The sequence below is a fragment of the Monodelphis domestica genome, chromosome 3, assembly GCF_027887165.1.
Source record: "Monodelphis domestica isolate mMonDom1 chromosome 3, mMonDom1.pri, whole genome shotgun sequence".
Classification (NCBI taxonomy): Eukaryota; Metazoa; Chordata; class Mammalia; order Didelphimorphia; family Didelphidae; genus Monodelphis; species Monodelphis domestica.
Window position 1 is genome coordinate 44,880,416 of NC_077229.1, and position 19,351 is coordinate 44,899,766.

At 42.3% G+C, this 19,351-nt stretch overlaps 1 protein-coding gene across 3 annotated transcripts in view; it reads right to left on the reverse strand.

Annotated features, from left to right (window-relative positions):
* Positions 1–19,351, reverse strand: part of ATP2A2 (ATPase sarcoplasmic/endoplasmic reticulum Ca2+ transporting 2) — a 57,457-nt gene that overhangs the window by 17,104 nt on the left and 21,002 nt on the right. The gene's annotated exons all lie outside the window — the stretch shown is intronic.

A 19,351-nucleotide genomic window follows, 5' to 3' on the forward strand; every position in this document is an offset into this window, starting at 1 on the left:
GAAAATGATCTTTGTCTTTAATGAAAAATGCATGGAAATGATCAAATAAAATACTATAAAATAAAAAAAAAGTGAAACTGCTAAAAAAAAATAAAATATTTGAGTAGCTCTTCTTATAGGGCACTGGGAGAGCCTTGGAGAAGTTTCCAATCCAATACTAAAAGTGCTACGTTCTTCCCCATACTGCAGAAAAGTGTCTAAAAAATCCCATCCTACCTACATTTCTAATCCCATCCTGTCAACCATACTCAGCCAGTGTTTTTCTGTGTTATGGGGCAGACACAGGGGACCCAAAGATGGGATAAAAATGAGGCAATCCTTGCCTGCAAGAAGCTGACATTCTAGCATGGGAGACAATCTTGTGCACCTACAAACATGTAGAGGAGGTGGCCCTGAAGCAAAGATGAGGGAAGATATGGCAAGATAAGAGCAAGAGGGGAAATGCAGGCTAGCCCTGCACAAAGAGCAACAGAACCTTTAGTTGGACCCCAGAGAGTGTGAAAGGGCAAGTCTAATTAGCTCTGGGAGGGTAAATAATAAGCATCAGCTGGTAAAAAGCGTTAAAGGCCAAACATATTTGATCCTAAAAGGCAAGAAGAGGAGGAACAGAGAACTGCCATTCAAGTTAGGGAAAAATCCCTTTGGCAGTGATGTGAAAAACAATCAAGAGGTTGCTGCAATGGTCCAGGCAAGAGGTGATGAGGCCCCAACCTCAGGGAGAACATGTGAATAAAGAGAAGGGAATAAACACCTGGGAGAGGTGTGGAGGAGGTAACCACAACAAGATTAGGCAACTAGCATCCCTGAGGATCATTAAGGGAGTAATTAAGAGCAGACTGAGGATCAGGGTCCCAGTGGTGTCTTCAATAGAAATAGGGAAATATGGGAGAGGGAGGGTTTCCGGGAGAAAAGATGAAGAGCCTGTCAGACAGGCTGAGGGGAGGAAGCAATGGAGCCTGTGAGTTCTGCTGAGAAAATGGGAAGAGAGAGGAGATGAGAGCCTGAGGGATGTGAAAGGTAGGGCCCAATAAAGGTTTTTCTTTCTTCAAGCATTGGGAGCAAATGGGTATATTTGTAGGCAGCAGAGAAGAATCCAGGGGAGGGAGAGAGAGATATCTCCTTTAATTGTTATTTTCTAGAATATCATCCATAAAATAAAGCTCTAGTAATAGGCCACTGGGTTGAGTCAGTTTTTTAGCCTACTGGATTTTACTGGGTTATGCTACCCTACCAGATACTGTTTTTTTTATATATATAAATAAATAAAATATAGTATAACAGACACACTACCCTTAACAGCTTGCCAGCGCAGGAACAGAAAGGTTCAAGAGTCCATATAGAGGGGGAACCTTGAGAAGAAGTCATCTCTTCATCAGGCTAAACTAAAGAAGAAAAAATGGGAGACAACTTCCCAAGGGTGTGTGAAGTAGAGAATGTATGTATGTATATGTGTGTGGTGGTGGTGGGTTCATGGGGAAGAGTTTTGATTTCTTTAGCTGGAAAAGAAGGAAGATTGTATACAAAGCTTTCCTAGTACAACTGTTCCCAAGTGGGAAAAGAGCCAAAAGAAACAATTACTTTATCAAAGTTTAAAATCATAAATAATGCCCAATCCTTGAATAATCAGAAAAATGCAGATTGGGAGAACTTTTGAGATGCCACCATACCTTCAAAATCTGACTTCAACTTTATGATTTGTTGTACACACACTGAGAGCATGGACGTGGATTTGTGTCTATTTGTTATTATTATTGCCAATAAAATTGGCAAATATAGCTTAAAATGGCAAAATTCATGGAGTGATGAGAAAATAAACATTCTATATTACATTATCTGTTAGGGTAGTGTAACCCAGTAAAATCCAGTAGGCTATAAAACTGACTCAACCCAGTGGCCCATTACTAGAGCTTTATTTTATGGATGATATTCTAGAAAATAACAATTAAAGGAGATACACAATGGATAATGCACCAGGTCTGGAGTTGGGAGGATCTGGATTTAAATCTGGTCTGGACACTTTCTAGCTGGGTGACACAGGCAAGTCACTTAACTGACTGCCTAGCTCTTGGCAGCTTTTCTTAGAAGTAAAGGTAAGGCAGAAGATAAGGTAAAAAAAAATTTTTTTAGGGGGCAGCTAGGTGGCTCAGTGGATTGAGAGCCAGGCCTAGAAACAGGAGGTCCTAGGTTCAAATCTGGCCTCAGACACTTCCCTGCTGTGTGACCCTGGGTAAGTCACTCCCCCATTGCCTAGCCCTTACACAGTATTGACTCCAAGACGGAAGGTAAGAGTTTTTATTTTAAAAAATAACAAATAAATATATTTTTAAGCAATTCTGAAAAAAACATCCATAGCTATTTTATTTGTAATCGCAAAAACCCAAAACACAACAAAAAACCCCCACAAATGACAACTGTAGGTGAAATGAAACTACTATATCCAAGGACTGGTAAAGGAATAAGCCAATTACCAGTTATCAACAGAATGGAAATGGCAGCATTAAAGTGACAAATGTATACTATAAACAGTGCAAAGCAAAGAAGGCAGAACTGGAAATCCATCCTAGGACAACAATGACATCAAACCTCAAACCAAACCTCTGAACATGGAGACCAGAGATAGTGGAAGGGAACTCAGGTCAATATACTTAAAACTGAGACTTTTAGCCATTGTATTTCTTAAGCTTATGGCTGTGATGGAAGACCCATTTTCTAGATCCTTGTTAGTTGCTAAGTTCCTCCAGGGAAAAGAACCCAAACTGGATACAATCATGAAGAACTTAAATTATCAAGCCTGCTTTGCATGTGAGTTTTTTGGGAAAAGCATCTAAAAATTAAATTGATAAAGGAAATATTGCTGCTCCAGCATAAGAGTTTAATTAAGAAAACCCCTCCATTATTTACCTGGCAATGGGTTTGATCTACATCTGCCTCAACTCTGAAATCTTCAAACTTTCCTAAGTGAGATGTGATTGATTCATTCAGCCATTGCCCAGAAGATTTGAGAACAGAAAAAGGTGTCAGCTGGCCCCCCTTATCTCACTCCTGTACTACAAAATAGGCTGGTTAAAGGTTTATACTAGGTGGAGCAGGGCTCAAACCCAAGTCTACCAAGCTGCTCAGTGGGTGGGTGGGAAAGACCAAGTAGGTGAAGGGGTCATTAGATCGGAGCTTTTTTTAAACACTGTCAACACTGTGTTTTAGTTCCAAGGCAGAAGAGCAGTAAGGGCCAGGCAATGGGAGTCTGACTTGCCCAGGGTCAAAGTTAGGAAGTATCTGAGGCCATATTTGTACCCAGGTCCTCTCCTGTTTCTAGACCTGGCTCTCAATCCACTGATCCACCTAAGTATGCCAATCCCCCATCCCCCAAGCTTTTTAAGACTGGGTGGGGGTGGAGGGCAAACAGTGAGGTAGCACAGTGGATGGAGTGTCGGACCTGGGTATGAATCTGGCCTCAGATACTTCCTATGCTGTGTGATTTGGGGCAAGACAGGTTTATCCCCAATGTCTGGCCCTTACTCTCTTCTTTAAGACCAATATTTAGGTTCATACATATAATGGTTTAAAAAAAAAGGCAAGTAGAAGCAGAAAGCAAAGGTGAGCTACAACCCTACAATGGTCTGAGGAACATTAGTCCTCAGAATAAGCAAAGAAAGCAAAGACTGTCCCAGGATGGAAGAACAGGATGGGGCCTCTGTGGGCCTTACCTCCTCCATGGGGCAAGCTCATCACCTCTAAGCTGCTCCTCAAGCCTGGATCTTCTGTTTTAGAGGGGAGAATCAATACCCAGTCCTCCCCAGCCCCACAGCATGGCAGATCATGTAGGCAGGGAAAAAACCTATGTTCCTTTCATTTATTAATCAAATTCTGTTACAAAGGAAGCCATTCCTAATGACAAAGAAAAAGCAGCATCTCTGACCCATATCCCAGTCACAGGAATACACTGTAATTCTCCCTCATAGAAACTGATACAGCATATGAAAAAGAAATTTTCACACATCTAATTACGTTTCTCATGTTGAAAAGATTTAGAGATATGAGAGATAATAGCAGTTAGGGCTGGTGAATGCCTACAGTCAAAAAGTAGTCCATCAGTGGTTCAATGTTTACTTGGAAAGAGGTCCCCTATGAAGTGCCCCAGGGACCAAACAATGTGTGGGTCCCAGGATAATTAATTTCTTTATTGATGACTTAGATAAAGGCAAAGATAGAAGACATAGTGGATGACAGTCAGGATTCAAAGTCATCTAAAGAAATTAGAACATTGGGTCGAAATGAGTGAGATGAATTTTGGTTTTAAAAAACTCCAAATTCAACCTTTTCTTGTACAAGGCTGAGCTGTCTAGATCACAGATGGTCTGAAAAGCCTTTGGTGATTTCAGTGCAGCATCAAGGAAGCTAATATAGCCCTATGTGTGTCACAGGGGGCCTGGCCTTTTGGAAGGTTGAGTGTCTATGGAAAACATTGGGCAATGAGCAGACTTAAGGAAGGAGCGAGAGTGAAGAGTCACAGATGACCCTGAAAGATCAACCTTGGAGCCTTCGGAGAAAAAATAATGAATTGTTTTGGAAATTCCAAGTCTGAGGTGCCTATAGACCCTTAGTTCCAGACTCAGTTCCAGACTAAGGAGTTAAGAAATTTCCCCACTCTGCATCTGATGCTTCACATGGTTTCAACCCCCCAGAACAAGATGCCTGATCTCCCTTGCCTACCTCCTTTTGTGTGTTGTTTCCTCCCATTAGATCGTAAGCACTTTGAGGAGTGGGATTGCCTTTTTCAAAATTAAATGGATGCACAGTGCATGGCAAATAGTAGACATTTAATCTTGAATTGGTATCTAAAAGGCAGTTGAAGAGGCAGGATAGAGATCTGGGAATCATGCATTGAAATCATAAACTGAACCAGTGAGAACTGGTAAGAGAAAAGAAGAGGCCACAGGACAAAGCCCAGCAAAACAAGAGTTGGGGGTGTGCCAGGGACAAAGATCCAGCAAAAGGAGGCTGAGAAAGTATGGGGAGGCAAGTAGAAGAACTAGGACAGGCTGTGCAAAGTATTCAGGAGGAAAAGGTGGTCAAAAGGGCAAATGCTGATAAGAGGCTAAGAAAGTGGAGGTCAGAGAAAAGGAATTACACATGCTATTAAGAGATCATTGGTAATTTCAGAGGAAGCTGTTTTGGGGTAAATGATGTGGAAGCCAGATTGTGGAGGACTTAAGAGACACCTCTTCCCAAGAGGACACGTGGAGCAGGAGGACAGTAAGTACAGGGACCTGGAGGACTGAGGATGGGGAAACAGATGTGTTTATAGGTAGCATGGAGAGACTGAAGATTACAGAGCCTAGACAATGGTTTTGACAACCTGCTGGAGAAGCCAGGAGAGGGAAGGGAGAGTTTCAAGATCTTGTCACATGAAGACTGGGTGAAGCTCTTCAGCTTGGGTAAGAGAGAACCTGACAACTATCTCCCAAGTATCTTCAGGGCCATCTTGTGGAAAAGGCACCCACTGGCTCGACAGAAGAATTAATTTCCCAATAACTAGGGCTGCTGGTCTCCTCTCCATGCTCATTACCTGCTTCACTCTATGGGCATGTTGTAGGAGATTCTTTGAACAACTGAGGTTCCCTTCCAGTCCAGAAATTACTCGATGGGGGCCACAGCTACGTCATCCAAATATAGCAATTCCCTACATCCTACCAAAAGTGGGTTCATTCACACCAAACAATCTATTCGGACTCTCAACTCTGCAACTCCTACTTTTGACCCATGAACTGTCACAGGCTGGGCTTACTCTTTTAATAAAGCTCTGTTTCTATAGGACATGTAATCACTTGATATATAATCTCAAGAGGCAATGCTCAGCCGTTCACCTGACTGCAGGGACACATCAAGGTAAAAAGAAATTCCTTCAGGAAATGCTTATGCAACAAGGAGAAATTATTTGTAGCCTAACAAGTCTGAGTCTGAATATTATCATTGTTATCAGTCCTGCTCCAATCCCCAAGAAGAGGGACCTGGGAGGTGATAGCTCAATTAGCCCAGTTCTGCTCCATTCTCAGTTTTCACAGGGACCAACCAGAGTCGATAACTAGACGTCACTCCCATGACAAAGAATCAATATTAAAGTGGATTCTTCCTCCATCATCGATATCATCACTCACTACCCATGAAAACGAATTCAACCCCAACCGTTCCCTAACAGCATTAGACAAAAAGCAAAGTCTCCAACAGGAAAATTACTTGCCAACACTCATGTAAGGTTGTGAAGGTTTCTATGGAGGCCTGTGGTGGCTGACAGCCTTTAGTTGTCAGTTCTGTGACACTCAGCCTGTCCCTCAGTCCGGGGTAGCCTAAAGTCTCGAATGGAGGAGACTACTATGAGGAAGGCTGGAACCCCTTTTTTCTGAACATGTAGTTCTAAATGAATCTGGTTTGTATAAATACTTAGTACAATCATTTCTAACTCTTTGGAACATTCAGGCCAACATACGGCCCACCCAGAATTTTGCCACATTTAAGCTCCCTTGTTTTCAAGCCTCTAAATCTCAACCGCCAAAGAAATGGAAGAACTATAAAAGAGGTAAGGTGAGACATTTTTTCTTCTTCCCTGACACCAATTCTGCACCACTCACAGAAGAAAGTCAGGCACTTGGCTTTCTAGCCCTTCAGAATCTGACCTGTCTGCTATCTTTCCAGGTTTCTTTCTTCTGACGCCAAAACATCACTGAATCTCCCAACTGGTGGTGGCATCCTTACTAACTCCATGCCAGGTATACTTTCCATCTTTAACTTTACTTCCTGGCTTCTATCAAGACCCAGCTAAAATCCCACCTTCTGTAAAAAGCCATTCTCAGTCCTCTATGTCAGTTCTTCCCTCTACAATCATTCCCAATTTATCCTGTACAGAAGTTGTTGGAATAATGTCTCCTCAGGTAGACTCTAAGGGCAGGGAATGATTTTACCTTTTTTTCTATCTCCAGTGTTTTAGCACAGTGCTTGGCACATAGATACTAAAAATATAATTTGCTGACTTGACATATATAGCAAAAGAAAAAGAAAGCCCATTTGCTATCTGCCTTAAACTTTTTTATAATCTCACCCCTTAACCATCTCCTCTGCTCCAGGGTAGGCCTGAGGGAAGATGGCTCTCCTTAGTTTGGTATTCAACATTTTTGTGAAGCGTGTAGCTAATCCCAGTATGGGCTAGATTATAAGGTAAAGGGAACTGATTCAGGTCTTCAGGCATATTTGAAAGAATGTCAGGCTGTGCATGTATAAATCGCTAGCCATCTCAATGAGGGGGAAAAGAGAACTTAAGAGCTCAAAATTTAAAAACAAATAAAGTTTTAAAATTGTTTTTATGTGCAATTAGAAAAAAAATTAAGAATGTCAGGGCTGGAAGGAAGGCTCTCCTCTGATTTGATCTAACCCCACCCTCGGTACCCAAGTTCCACACCTAGGTGGTAGGAGGGCCAGGTCTTCGATACAGACAGACTCCCTGACTCGGCCAAGCACTGGCCAGTCCTCCCTCTCTATGGTCTTCATCCATAAATGCCCACGTACCAGGAACACCCATACTCAAAAAATGCTATTCCCTCCACCCCCATTGTATTTTTCCATTAAAACAAAGTTAAGACATGTCAGCTAACAAAGAAGTTGTGATTCATAGTAGAAATGAATTTCTACAAGTAAGATCTATAATTCGAAAGGAAAAGAATGTACAAGAATATAATGGAAAAAAGTTAACACTGATTCCACTGCTTTCCAGCAGCCTGGCCTACTGGACAGGGCACTGACCTTGGTAGTCAGAAGACTTGGGGTCAGATCCCTGACTGGCCTTGTTTATTAGCCAAATGGCCACAAAGTCTCTAAGCCTCAACAAGTATCCAATGAGGAGATGGATGTGAAATGCTCTGCCAATTCTAGAGGGTCACACAAAAGTCAGCTCTTATCATCCCCATTCCATAGGTTCCACTTAGGCTGGAAGGAGATGCCAGACTGTCAAAGGGGAGACTTCACATTCCCAAATCCAACTCCAACACTTGCCAGACTGTTAATGCCTTCCCTCTCTCTGGTGTGAAAGAAGAATCAACTGGGGATTTGAAAATCAAATATCCACATTTTTTGCCTTCTACTATCAGACTTACCAACACAGGGAAAAGGAGTAATCAGGAGAATTTTTTACAACCCTGGGGCTAGAAAGCCAAGTCTTTAAGATTATATTAGGGGGCAATTAAGTGGTTCAGTGGAAGAGAGCCAGGCCTAGAGCCAGGAGGGCCTAGGTTCAAATCTAGCCTTAGAAACTTCCTAGCAGTATGACCCTAGGCAAGTCACTTTATTCCATTTACATAGCCCTTGCTCTTTGGTCTTAGAGTTGTTACTAAGGCAGAAGGTACCAGTTCATCAAAAACAAAACAAACAAAAAAACCCTACAACTTCCTTCATAAAACTCTCCTACTGGACAACTCCAGAATCAAATAGAAGGTGGTTCTTAAAGCCTTTTACAAATTGTCCTCACTCTCTTTGAGCCCTACTAGTCATTGCTCTGCTTCTTGTCCTCTGAGATTCAGATAAACTGGTTTTCTCTCTGTTCCTCACATGTAATCCACCAGGTACCATCTTTGGACTTTTACTCTCTGTCTGGCTGTGCCTCATGCCAGGAAAGCCTCTTTCTGAGACACAGAAAATCTTTCTCAATTCTTTCCTAAGTCCTAGAGTCCTCTCTCTTAAATGATCTTATCTTTAGCTACTTCCTACATATTTACTGAAGGGGTGTACGTTTATGCATATTCCTGCAGTGGTCTCTACCATCTAACCAGCCCATCAGTTTCATTCCCATTCCATCTTCAATGGCCTCAAAACCCTAAGGCCCATTTGGGGAGGGCCTCTGATGAACCAAGGGCAGGAGCTGAGGGGCAGAAACAGTTCTCTAAGGTCACACAACTCTCTCTCCTCACCCATTTGTCCAGTTCCTTTAGGGACTGTGAGGGAGGGGAGCATCCTTAGGAGGCAACAAGACTTGAGGGGATATGACTGCCAGGAGGGAGAAGTGACCTGACTTTTCCCAAAGACAAAACTCTTAAAAGGTAGCATAGAGTAGTGATGTCAGCCATGGTGAGTCCAGCCTCAGATGCATGCCAAGGCCCATTCCACAGAGCGCCTCTGAGCTGAAGATCAGCAGCTTCATCACCATCAGAAAAGAGAATTTCCACCATGGGGATTCTCCACACTGAAGCAATCACAGGTCTGCCCTGAAGGATGAATCTTAGAAAGACTCCAGGGCATCTCCATGAATGTTAAGAGCACTTATTCCAAAATCACAATACTGTCACTGTAGCTGAGCAATTTCTTTAAAAGCTTTCTCCATAAGAACCTAAGGAACCTCAAGGAAGATAAAAATCCATCACACTTGAGGGGCAAAATTAGCCCAAAATGTCCAAATTAAGGAGACTGAGGAGAAAGGGTGTGCTATCTCCTCAGACACCCTAGCAGCATCACTGAGGACACCTTTCTTAGGGGAACCAGACATCCATGCAAAAGAGAAAGAACAGAGGTTAAAATCTAATATCCGGTCCTAAGCAAATCTGTAAATGACCATGTTTGAAAGCAATGAAGCACTTCCAAAAGGAAGGAGGCAAAAGGACTTCTGATCTTTAAGTTATCCATATTGAAATGGGTCCCTGGACCGAAAACCTTCATAAAATGAATCTAATGAAATGAAAGGAAAATTTAAATAGAGAACCATGGCTGTAGCCAGAGTCTAACAGCAGGACTGTCGGGTACCTGCTCTGGGGAAAGTGTACTTTCTCCTGAACCACATTCTGCTCTCAAGATGTTCCAAAGACCAACAAATTCTGTTTATTAAACAACATTTGCAGTCTATTATGAAGTCTATTATATCTCGGTTGATTCTCACAAAGCTCTGGTGCTATTATAATCATCCTTAATTCACAGAAACTGAGGCTGAGAGAGGGGAAGTGACTGAGCTAAAGACAGTCTGAGGCAAGGTTCAATCTCAGGTCTTTCAGCCATCAAACTTAGCACTGCAGCCCCTCCAGGAGATCAACAGGATTAACCACTTGACTGCTGGCAATCTCATGGGTTAAAGGTATTCCTACAGATCAGTAGTGGATATACAGAAAGACATGCCTGTCCCCCAAAAGAAACCCTGAGGTTCCCGCTACCTCACAGGCAAGTTCTATCTAGCCTCCTTACCAGAAGTTATTTTTAGCCTCCAAATCCAGGACTACTGCCAGCACTGAGTTGATTACTGGCAGTGCCACAACGACAGCCATTTTAAGCATGACCAGTCCTGATAACAAGATGGTGCAGAGGATAGATATGGAAATGGTTAACCAAGGGGCAAAATAAAACTGTCTGAAATGAAATTTAGCACGCTATTTCCCTCACCTATTAAATAGGAAAAGGGAGAAGGGAATAAGCATCTATCTAGCACCGTGCTAAGCCTTTTATGAAAATTATCTTATTGCATATTAAATGTATTTGGTTAATAACGGGATACTTTTTGGGACATGATCCCACTTAAGGTTGCCTCTTAAGTTTCAGGTTTTAGAAAGCTATTGACAGTGAGAAAAAAACAAGGATCAAAGATGGGACAAAGCCTTTGCTTGGAGATAGGCCATGACAAGGGTCACCAGAAAGAAAGCAGAGCAGCTAAATTCAGCTTGGGCCTACTCTCCAGCACTCCTTCCCTTCCATGTTTGTATGTACTTCTCATGCACCTTGACTCTGAGAAATAAAAAGTTTCATCCCCTTTCCTCTTTTCTAAACAAGCATATTCCTTTTAACTTTCCTCCTTTTCTCCCTTCTTCAAACCTTTAGAATAGAACCAATCTAGCTCTAGGGAGAACTATTTTCTTAGTTTTCTCTCTCAATACTCCATTAATACATTAAGATTCTAATGAGATCTATTTCTTCTCTCCCTATTTGTGCTATATCATTGTATGACATATGTCAGATATTGGTGCTATATCATTGTATGACATGTCCGAGAAATTTATCTTTTTAGGTTTCTCTGAACTCATATTAATATTTAAACATTCCTACTCAGCTCTGGTCTTTTTGTCAGAAATGCACAAAAGTCTTCTATTCTAAAAGTTCAGTTCTTTTCTTTGTAGGATATTTGGCTTGGCAGCATAAATTACTCTTGGTTATAAACCTGTTATCTTTTGCCTTTTGGAATGCTGCATTCTGGGGGAGGCCTCCATTCTTGCTAACTCCAGATTCAGAGCCTTCAAGGGTGCATGTTTCTGGCCTTTCTTTGGTTGCACTGGGAGGCTACCTTGTATTCATGTTGGAATCCCCCTTTCCTACTGCCCTTGGGCTTCTGCCTGACTGTGCACATGAGGAGGCAGAAGTTTCTCATTGGATTTCTTGATAGTCTAATCTGATGCAAACTTCAGCATTTTGTTGGAGGTATGTGGAAACTGGGACGGAGTAGGAGGGGAAGCCGGCCTCCTCTTCAGGCAGCCATTTCAGCCCAATTTTTTTTGCAATGTCTCAAAAAAAGTTGTTAACAGTTCAACATTTACATGTCAAGATGTTTCCAAGGGTGGCCCAGGGAACTGTGCTTCACACTGGGCTGGTTAACATTTTAATCAATGATAAATACCAGGTTCAGATCACATTAAACTTAGAAGGAGAGCTAACACACTGGACAACAAAATCAGGATCCACAGTGACAGACTAGGGCTATGTTAGCATACCTATGGTACACATGCTGGAGGGGGTTGTCCCCCTCCCCCTCTCCCAAGGACATTTCTCCCATCACCCTCCCTGCTGCCCAGTAGCCCAATGGGAACTGTCTGGGATAAGGCAGTAGCTCACATGCGGCATGAGAGTGCAGTTTGGGCACTCAAGTCTCTAAAAGATTCGCCACTACTGGATTAGAGCAATTGGGATGAATTTAATATGATGAAATTCAATAAGGACAAAACAAAGTTGTCCTTGGGTACAAAAATCAACTTCACCAACACCAACTCATGAAGCCATGGTTAGAAAGATCTAGGGGTTTTAGAGGCCTACAAGAAAGAATGAGCAGAGTGGTATAGCAGGCAAAAAAGCTCATTTAATCTTGGGTGCCATAGTTGTATCTGAAGCTAAATGTGAACATGGGTCTTTCTGACTCTAGCTGTGGTACCATACCAACTGCACCAAGAAGGTTACAGAGGTTTGAGTTCATGACACATAAGGATTGGTTAAAGGAATGGGGTACATTTTAGTGTGGAGAAGAGAAGAAAGAGGCCAATCTAAGCTGTACATTAGAGTAAATAAAACCTTCCTATCAATGAGAGCTACGAAAAAAGGGAATGGGCTGCCTTGAGAGGCAACGGGCTTCCTTGCTTTAGGGGTCTCCTTCCACAAAGCTGCTAAACAGAGGCTGGCCAATCATGTTAGGCATATTTCAGGAAGGGGCCTTTCACTGCATAAAGTCCCTTCTAACTCTCAAATTCTGTGATTCCCATTAAATTAATCCACATCTAGAAGCAAGAGACTTGCACTTAGTGGATGACATCTGTTCAGTGAACAAAGCCACAAGTCCTTAGGCCACAATGAAAAATATTATAAGACATTTAAAAATGTATAATTCATCCTGACAACCAGGAATTCATAATCTGAGAATAAAACATTATTAACGCCCCCCCCTCAAGACAGTAAAATAGCACATACTTTATAGAAAGAAGGCTTTATATAAAATAAGGGCAGTGTGCTACCTAGACTTTGTCCCTCTCAGCAGCCAGAGTGCTTGGCACACAGCAGATGTTCAATATCTATTTGCTGGACTGATGGACAGGTGCAGACATTTAGTATAATAGTAACCATGAGTAGGTCATCAGGGAAGGTTTCACAGCAGACAGGTCACTTACATGGGACTCATAAGGGATGGAAGCATCCTTAGAACAAAATTCATGGCTTAAGAGCACAAAACCCAACTCTATATAAAACCTTCCCAAAGAAGACCCAAAGACCCAATGATCAAGTGATCTCTAGCTGAAAGCAATAGAAGATGATGCCAAAAATGGATACCAGCAATAACTGGGTCAGATCACTTGGTCTTCACTGGCAAGATGTGTAAAAACAAAACAAAAAAGCTTCAGACACTCACTCACCCAGAGTAAGAAAGAATAAATCACTTGTTGGTCGAAACAAAGGTTGATGTGTCCAAGAGGGCTAATTTCATACTAAATCAAAATGACTAAGGCTTCAACATTTGGTCCTGCACAACCTTTACCAGCAAGAAATCTTATCAATTCTAATGAGTAGAAAGAATATGAATCTCTGGTTGTAGAGACAGAGAAATGTGGGTCTAACGATCATGCCAACAGGGAAGGGTAGAACCTAAGTGCCCTCTGCTCTCCTGAAAGACTCCCAATTCATCCTCAGGTAAATATTTTCTCACTGGGGTAGCAGAAACTTCAACTAGGATCAGAGGTCCTAGATTAAAATCTTGGCACCTCCATTTTTTACAAGTGGGGGATTATGGTCAAGTTGGAGCCTTTGGCTTCCTCAACTATAAAATAAGGTATCTGGAATAGAAATGAAGGGTTCTTAATTAGATCTATGGTCCTGTTTGTTTTTTTTCTTTTTGAGATTTTTAATGTATGTATTTTAATGTAATTGGTTCCTTTGTAATCTAATGTCTCTTATTTTACGCATTTAAAAAAAAATTACTGACAAAGGGCCCCAGGCTTCACCCATCTGCTAACTGGGTATACAAAAATACTAATTTCACATTCCCTAATTCTATGCTAATTAAAAGTCAGTAGAACAAGTATTATATCCGCTTTATGGATAGTGAAATTGAGGCCAAGAAACCTGTCCAATGTTCCATAGCAAAAAGGAAAACCAAGATTCCTACTCAAGTCCATGCTGCCCTGGAATATTACATAAAGGCTCTTTTCCTAAGGAACATGACTCATAGGAAGATTAAATTAATCCAAATGATTTGAACATTTAGCTGTCATACAAGCATTTTAATAAAATAAAAATTTGGGTGGTAAATGTTGTAGTCAGGGAGGAGTGAAAAGTCTGCTAATACACATTTTTTAAAACCTTACAATCCATTTTAGAATCATTACTGTGTATTATTAGTTCCCAAGGCAGAAGAGCAGGAAATGTCAAGCAATTGAGGTTAGATGACTTGCCCAGGGTCACAGAGCCAGGAAGTCTCTGAGGTCACATTTGAACCCAGATCCCTCCCAACACCAGGTTTGGTGCTCCATTCACTGTGCCACCTAGTTGACCCTGCTAATAAACACTAAAAGCCTCAGAAACAACAAGGAAAGAGTTTCAAAGTACCAAACCCTTACCTTCCATCTTAGAATTAATACTGTATATTGGCTCTAAGGCTGAAGAGTGGTAAGGGCTAGGCAATGGGGGTCAAGTGACTTGCCCAGGGTCACCCAGCTACAAGTGTCTAAAGCCAGATTTTAACCCAGGACCTCCCATCTCTGGGCCTGGCTCTCAATCCACTGAGCTACCCAGTTGCCCCCTCCCTTCCCCATTTCTGAAGGTGGTGAGGTGAATGGTAACAATGGCAGAGACCACAGTCCTTTTAGTGACTTCTCAGTTTCCACTCCTGAATTTGGAGCTGTGGAAGCCAGTGCTCCTCAACAGCCCTGGCCAGTGACCCTGCTGGGAACCTCCTTCTCCAGATTGAATTCTGACAGCTCTCTCCACAGAAGGTGGCCCTTGCAGCTCAGTACTCAGAGGTCCTGTGTTCTCCGGCATTCTGGGGAGAAAAGCCACCCTACTGGAAGGAGTTTGACCTCTCTGAAATGCAGCTGATTTGCCATTCTGTTCAATGGCTCTGCTAATGATCTGGAGGGAGGCCATGATGGCAAGCTTATCAACTTGGTAGATGATACGAAGCCTGGAGATCTGATACACTGACCAAGAAATCAGGATCCAAAATGCAAGACTGATAAAAACAGAACAATGGGCCGAGCCTGTAAGATCACATGTATTCTGGCTAAATAGAAAGCTTCATACCAGGATAAAAAAAAAAAAATCACTAACAACTACAGGACTGGGCAGCAACACCTGCCATATCTCACTTCCTGTGGGAAAACCTCCCATCCTTCAGAAATGTTTTCTTGACCCTTCAACCCCTTCTCAATCTCTCACCTCTTCCCTTTCTTAACCACCAAAGTCCTTAGATGTTCTACTTCCCCCTCTCCTCATTAAACAGCATGCTCCCTGGTTAGCAATAATCTGCAGTTGCTAAACCTGACTGCCTTATGACCTAGCTGACCACCTTGCACCTTTAGGGATTCCCACTACTCCCATGCCCGTCTTACCTGGCTGGCCTCCTCTGCCAGACCATTCAAATCCTTGCTCTGTGTGCCTCCAAACCCTGAGGGCCCCCCCAAGGCTCTGTCTCTGGCTGGTTTCTCTCAAGACCAATAGTTTTCCACTGGTTCCTTTTACTTCTATGCAGATGAAATCTGTGTCTACATAGCTCACTCCAAGGTCTCTCTGGGAGCTCTAGCTTCATGTCACCCACTAGTGTGTGCTACATGAGTATCTCCATTTCAAGCACAGGTCTAAATCAGGGCTCATCTTTTTTTCTAGAGGCCTAACCCCTCCTCTCCCAACTTTTCTATTTCTCTTGGGGGCTTCACTCCCTTTCTAGTCACCAAGGTTTGCACCCTGGGGTCATGTCCAACCCCCAGACTATCTGACTGTCTAAAGCTTCTATTCACATACACCCATGTGTGTCCACACGAACCCATGGTCTAACACTGTAAGTCTACCACTGTGAAATCTATGCTCCCCACCCACTGTATTCATCCGCGGAGGCACAGAAGAATGCTGGGAAGCCCTGGGCTCATATTCCAGCTCAGCCAGTTGGTGACATCAGGGGTTGCCAGTCATCTTAAGGACTCCAAGAAGAGGTTTAATTGGGCAGCTTCTACAATTGTTTCCACTTGTAAATCTTTGCTCCTGGTGCTTCCCCTGGACTCTCCCTTCCAACCTTCCACAAAGCCGCTAAACTGAAATTCCTAAAATAAAGACAATCATATCACTCTCCTTTCTCAACAATTGGAAGTGGTTCCCTTCTACCCTAACCACCACAGGATGAAAAATCCTTCTGTTTAGCATCTAAAATATTTTATTGGTTTCAATCTAATCTTTCCATTCTCATTTCACACATTCCTCTCCTCCCCATTCTGGAGGCACTGCTCAGGCATCTTTGCTGGCAGCCCTTTTCAGCTTCTTCATGTGTTATCTTCTCTCATTTGACTGGAAGCTGCTTGAGGGTAGGGATTGTGTATCCCCAGCATTCAGGACAGCGCTGGGCACACAGAAAGTACAATAGTCTTTTATTACCTGTCTGACACACTCAGTATTCTAGTCACTGTGGATAAATGTGCATGATAAATCAGCAGTACTCCTCTGACTTCTGCCACTATAATCCTGTGAAAGTCATCCAACCAACCAGTGTCAGGGTCAAGAGCAGACTGCCAGACTCTGCAAAGACCCATCTTTCACATATGGGTTAAATGTGGAATTTATCACAACTAATTGTGGCAAACGAAAATTCTATTCCTAATACTCAACTATTTTAAATTGGATTTTTTCCCCTCTTGAATTAATTGTTACTATCAAACATTTGGCATTAGATTTAAGGTCAGACAAAAAGCCAAATAAAGGTCACAAAATGCAATCCCTTTTTAAACATGTTCTAAAGCAAATACAACTAACTGCATACAAATTATCATCTTAAATATAGCCTGGGGGGGGGGGGGAAGCTGGGTAGCTCAGTGGATTGAGAACCAGGCCTAGAGAAGGGAGGTCCTGGGTTCAAATCTGACCTCAGACACTTCCCAGCTGTGTGACCCTGGGCAAGTCACTTGACCCCCATTGCCTAGCCCTTACCACTCTTCTGCCTTGGAGCCAATACACAGTATTGACTCCAAGATGGACTGTAAGGGTTTAAAAAAAAAAAAAAGCCTGGCTCCAGAGAATGAAACACATCAATCAAGCCACCTGAGGACATCAGAAATCTTTGTTCTGTTCATCAGCCCCAGCTACTAGAACAAAGAAGTTTGTTCATAAACAATTCCATGCACCAGGACTGTATAGGGTCAAGGGAAGAATGACCTCAACCACAGGCTCAAAATCCCATTAATTCACAAGCGTAAAATGAAGCTTCTGGGGTTCTCTCATCTTCATTTACTTCTAACCTGTGATGAGATGATCCTGAAAACTTAAGGCCATGTTCACTTCCCTCTGAATCAGGCCTAGTTTTGGCTATCTCTGATCCATAGCCATCTAGAGATGTTTGTCTGGAAGGTGCATGCACCGCTTGTTGCCCTTTTTTACCTGCCAACCTCTATTCTTCAGTACCTTTGCAGTAGCTACATCTGAGGTTTGTCTTTCTCCTTTTTTCCCCCTCCTTAGAAATAACGCTGGAGCACAGTCCTCAGCACAGCTAGTCCATTAGGAAGTACTGGGTCCTTGGATGCGCTGCAACAAATGGTCCTACCAGTAGCCAGATTGATTGGGGATCTCAAAGTTTTCCCCACCCTTCTTAACCAAGAACAAAATGATCTCTTCAAATCTGTAGGATTTGGATGTAAAATAGCAAAGCCCACGTATTCAAAGTAGTTCACAAAAGAATATGTATGTAACTGTGGAACAGGCCCAAGTCAAAGCAACTAGCTAGGCAACCCCTTTCAGCACTGAGTCTATGAGTCCTAAGCCCAGAGTTAGGTAAATTGAGAGTCAAGACAATGTCTAAAATGGATACTTTTGGCAGAAGGACAGCACCTTTTTAATCAGCCTGATCATTCAATTTATACTTTGAATCACGTAAATCAAAGATTTAGAATTATCTTTATTTAGACAGAAAAAACATTTGTAATTGTCAATATGCTGGATCCAATTATTCTTCCTTATTAAAAGTAGGACAGATTAAAGAAAAAACCTAACAAACTTAAGTAAAATCAAATTAGATTATGTATACAAATCTAGAAGTACTACAGAAATATTAGTTCCTAACATGGCAACTGGGGTGAACTGAATTAGAACTGAAGTGGGAAAACTACCCTCTGGTGATTTCTGCCATTCACCTGTGACATACAAATAGCACTGGCTTTTTGCCTAAAAACTTCATGGCTCAAAGAGGTATTCCAGGGAGAGCCGTTCTACTGATTCCTTACATGGTCATCTTTTTGCAAATGTCAAGTCAAAGGCTAGATATTCTAATATGCTTCCATTTGACAGACAACACCCAGAGTCCTACCTCTAGGACTGGATAAAACACCCCATCCTACCCTTCTCTCCGCCTCAAGGATTCAGTTTTTGTTTGGATAGTTTATAATATACATTCTCCAGTGACTTTGAATGCCTCCCCATGGTTATTAGACATACAGGATATTTCAAGAGATACCATCACCTGTCCAAATTACCTGCCCAGCTACTAAAGTGAATGACCCAATAGGTACTATTTATACCAATGGCTTAGGGAAGGAAAAGCCTAAAAGTTGTGGCCTGAGCCAAAGAGAATTAAACTGATTTATACACTTTAAATGTACACAAATGATTTCATCTAAAGGGAATTCTCTGAACAAAACCAAGTCATAAGCAGAACTTACTTGAACATGCATAGAGCAAATCATCTTTTTTCCACCTCAAAAGTTCTCATCCTACTGTAAACCTTAAAGTATCACATGAACATGATCTGTAATTCTTTCATTCATTCATCCAGCATGTATTTTATTTTTTAAACCCTTACCTTTTGCTTTAAAAATCAATACTATGTATTGGTTCCAAGGCAGAACAATGGTAAAGGGTAGACAATGGGGATTAAGTGACTAGCCCAGGATCACACAGCTAATAAGTAGCTGAGACGAGATTTGAACCTGGGACCTTGTCTCTAGACCTGACTCTCAATCTACTGAGCTACCCAGCTGCCCCACCCCCATCCGGCATGTATTAAACACCTACTATGTACCAGGCTTTTGTGGCTTCTGTCAATATGTAGAGGATGGATGGGAGAAAGCAGAGAATAAGGACACCAAAGAGAAGGCTCAGACCACAAGTGCTCCAGGCCTGAATAAGGCTGGTGGCCACGTGAGCAGGTTGGAGAGGTAGAACTGACAAGCCTCGACAAGTGACTGTAAATGAGGGGTGAGAGTCATGAAGTGATTCAGGGCTGGAGAAACGAGTGAAACATGGTGGTGGTGCCCTCAACAGAGAAAAATGCAGGAACTGAGGGTATGAGATGGGGAGGGGAGGAAATCTGGAGCTCTGCTTTGGGCAGGCCAGTCAGGACCCAGCAAGATGGTTAATAGGAAACTGGTGATGCAGGCCTGGAGCCGCCTCTATG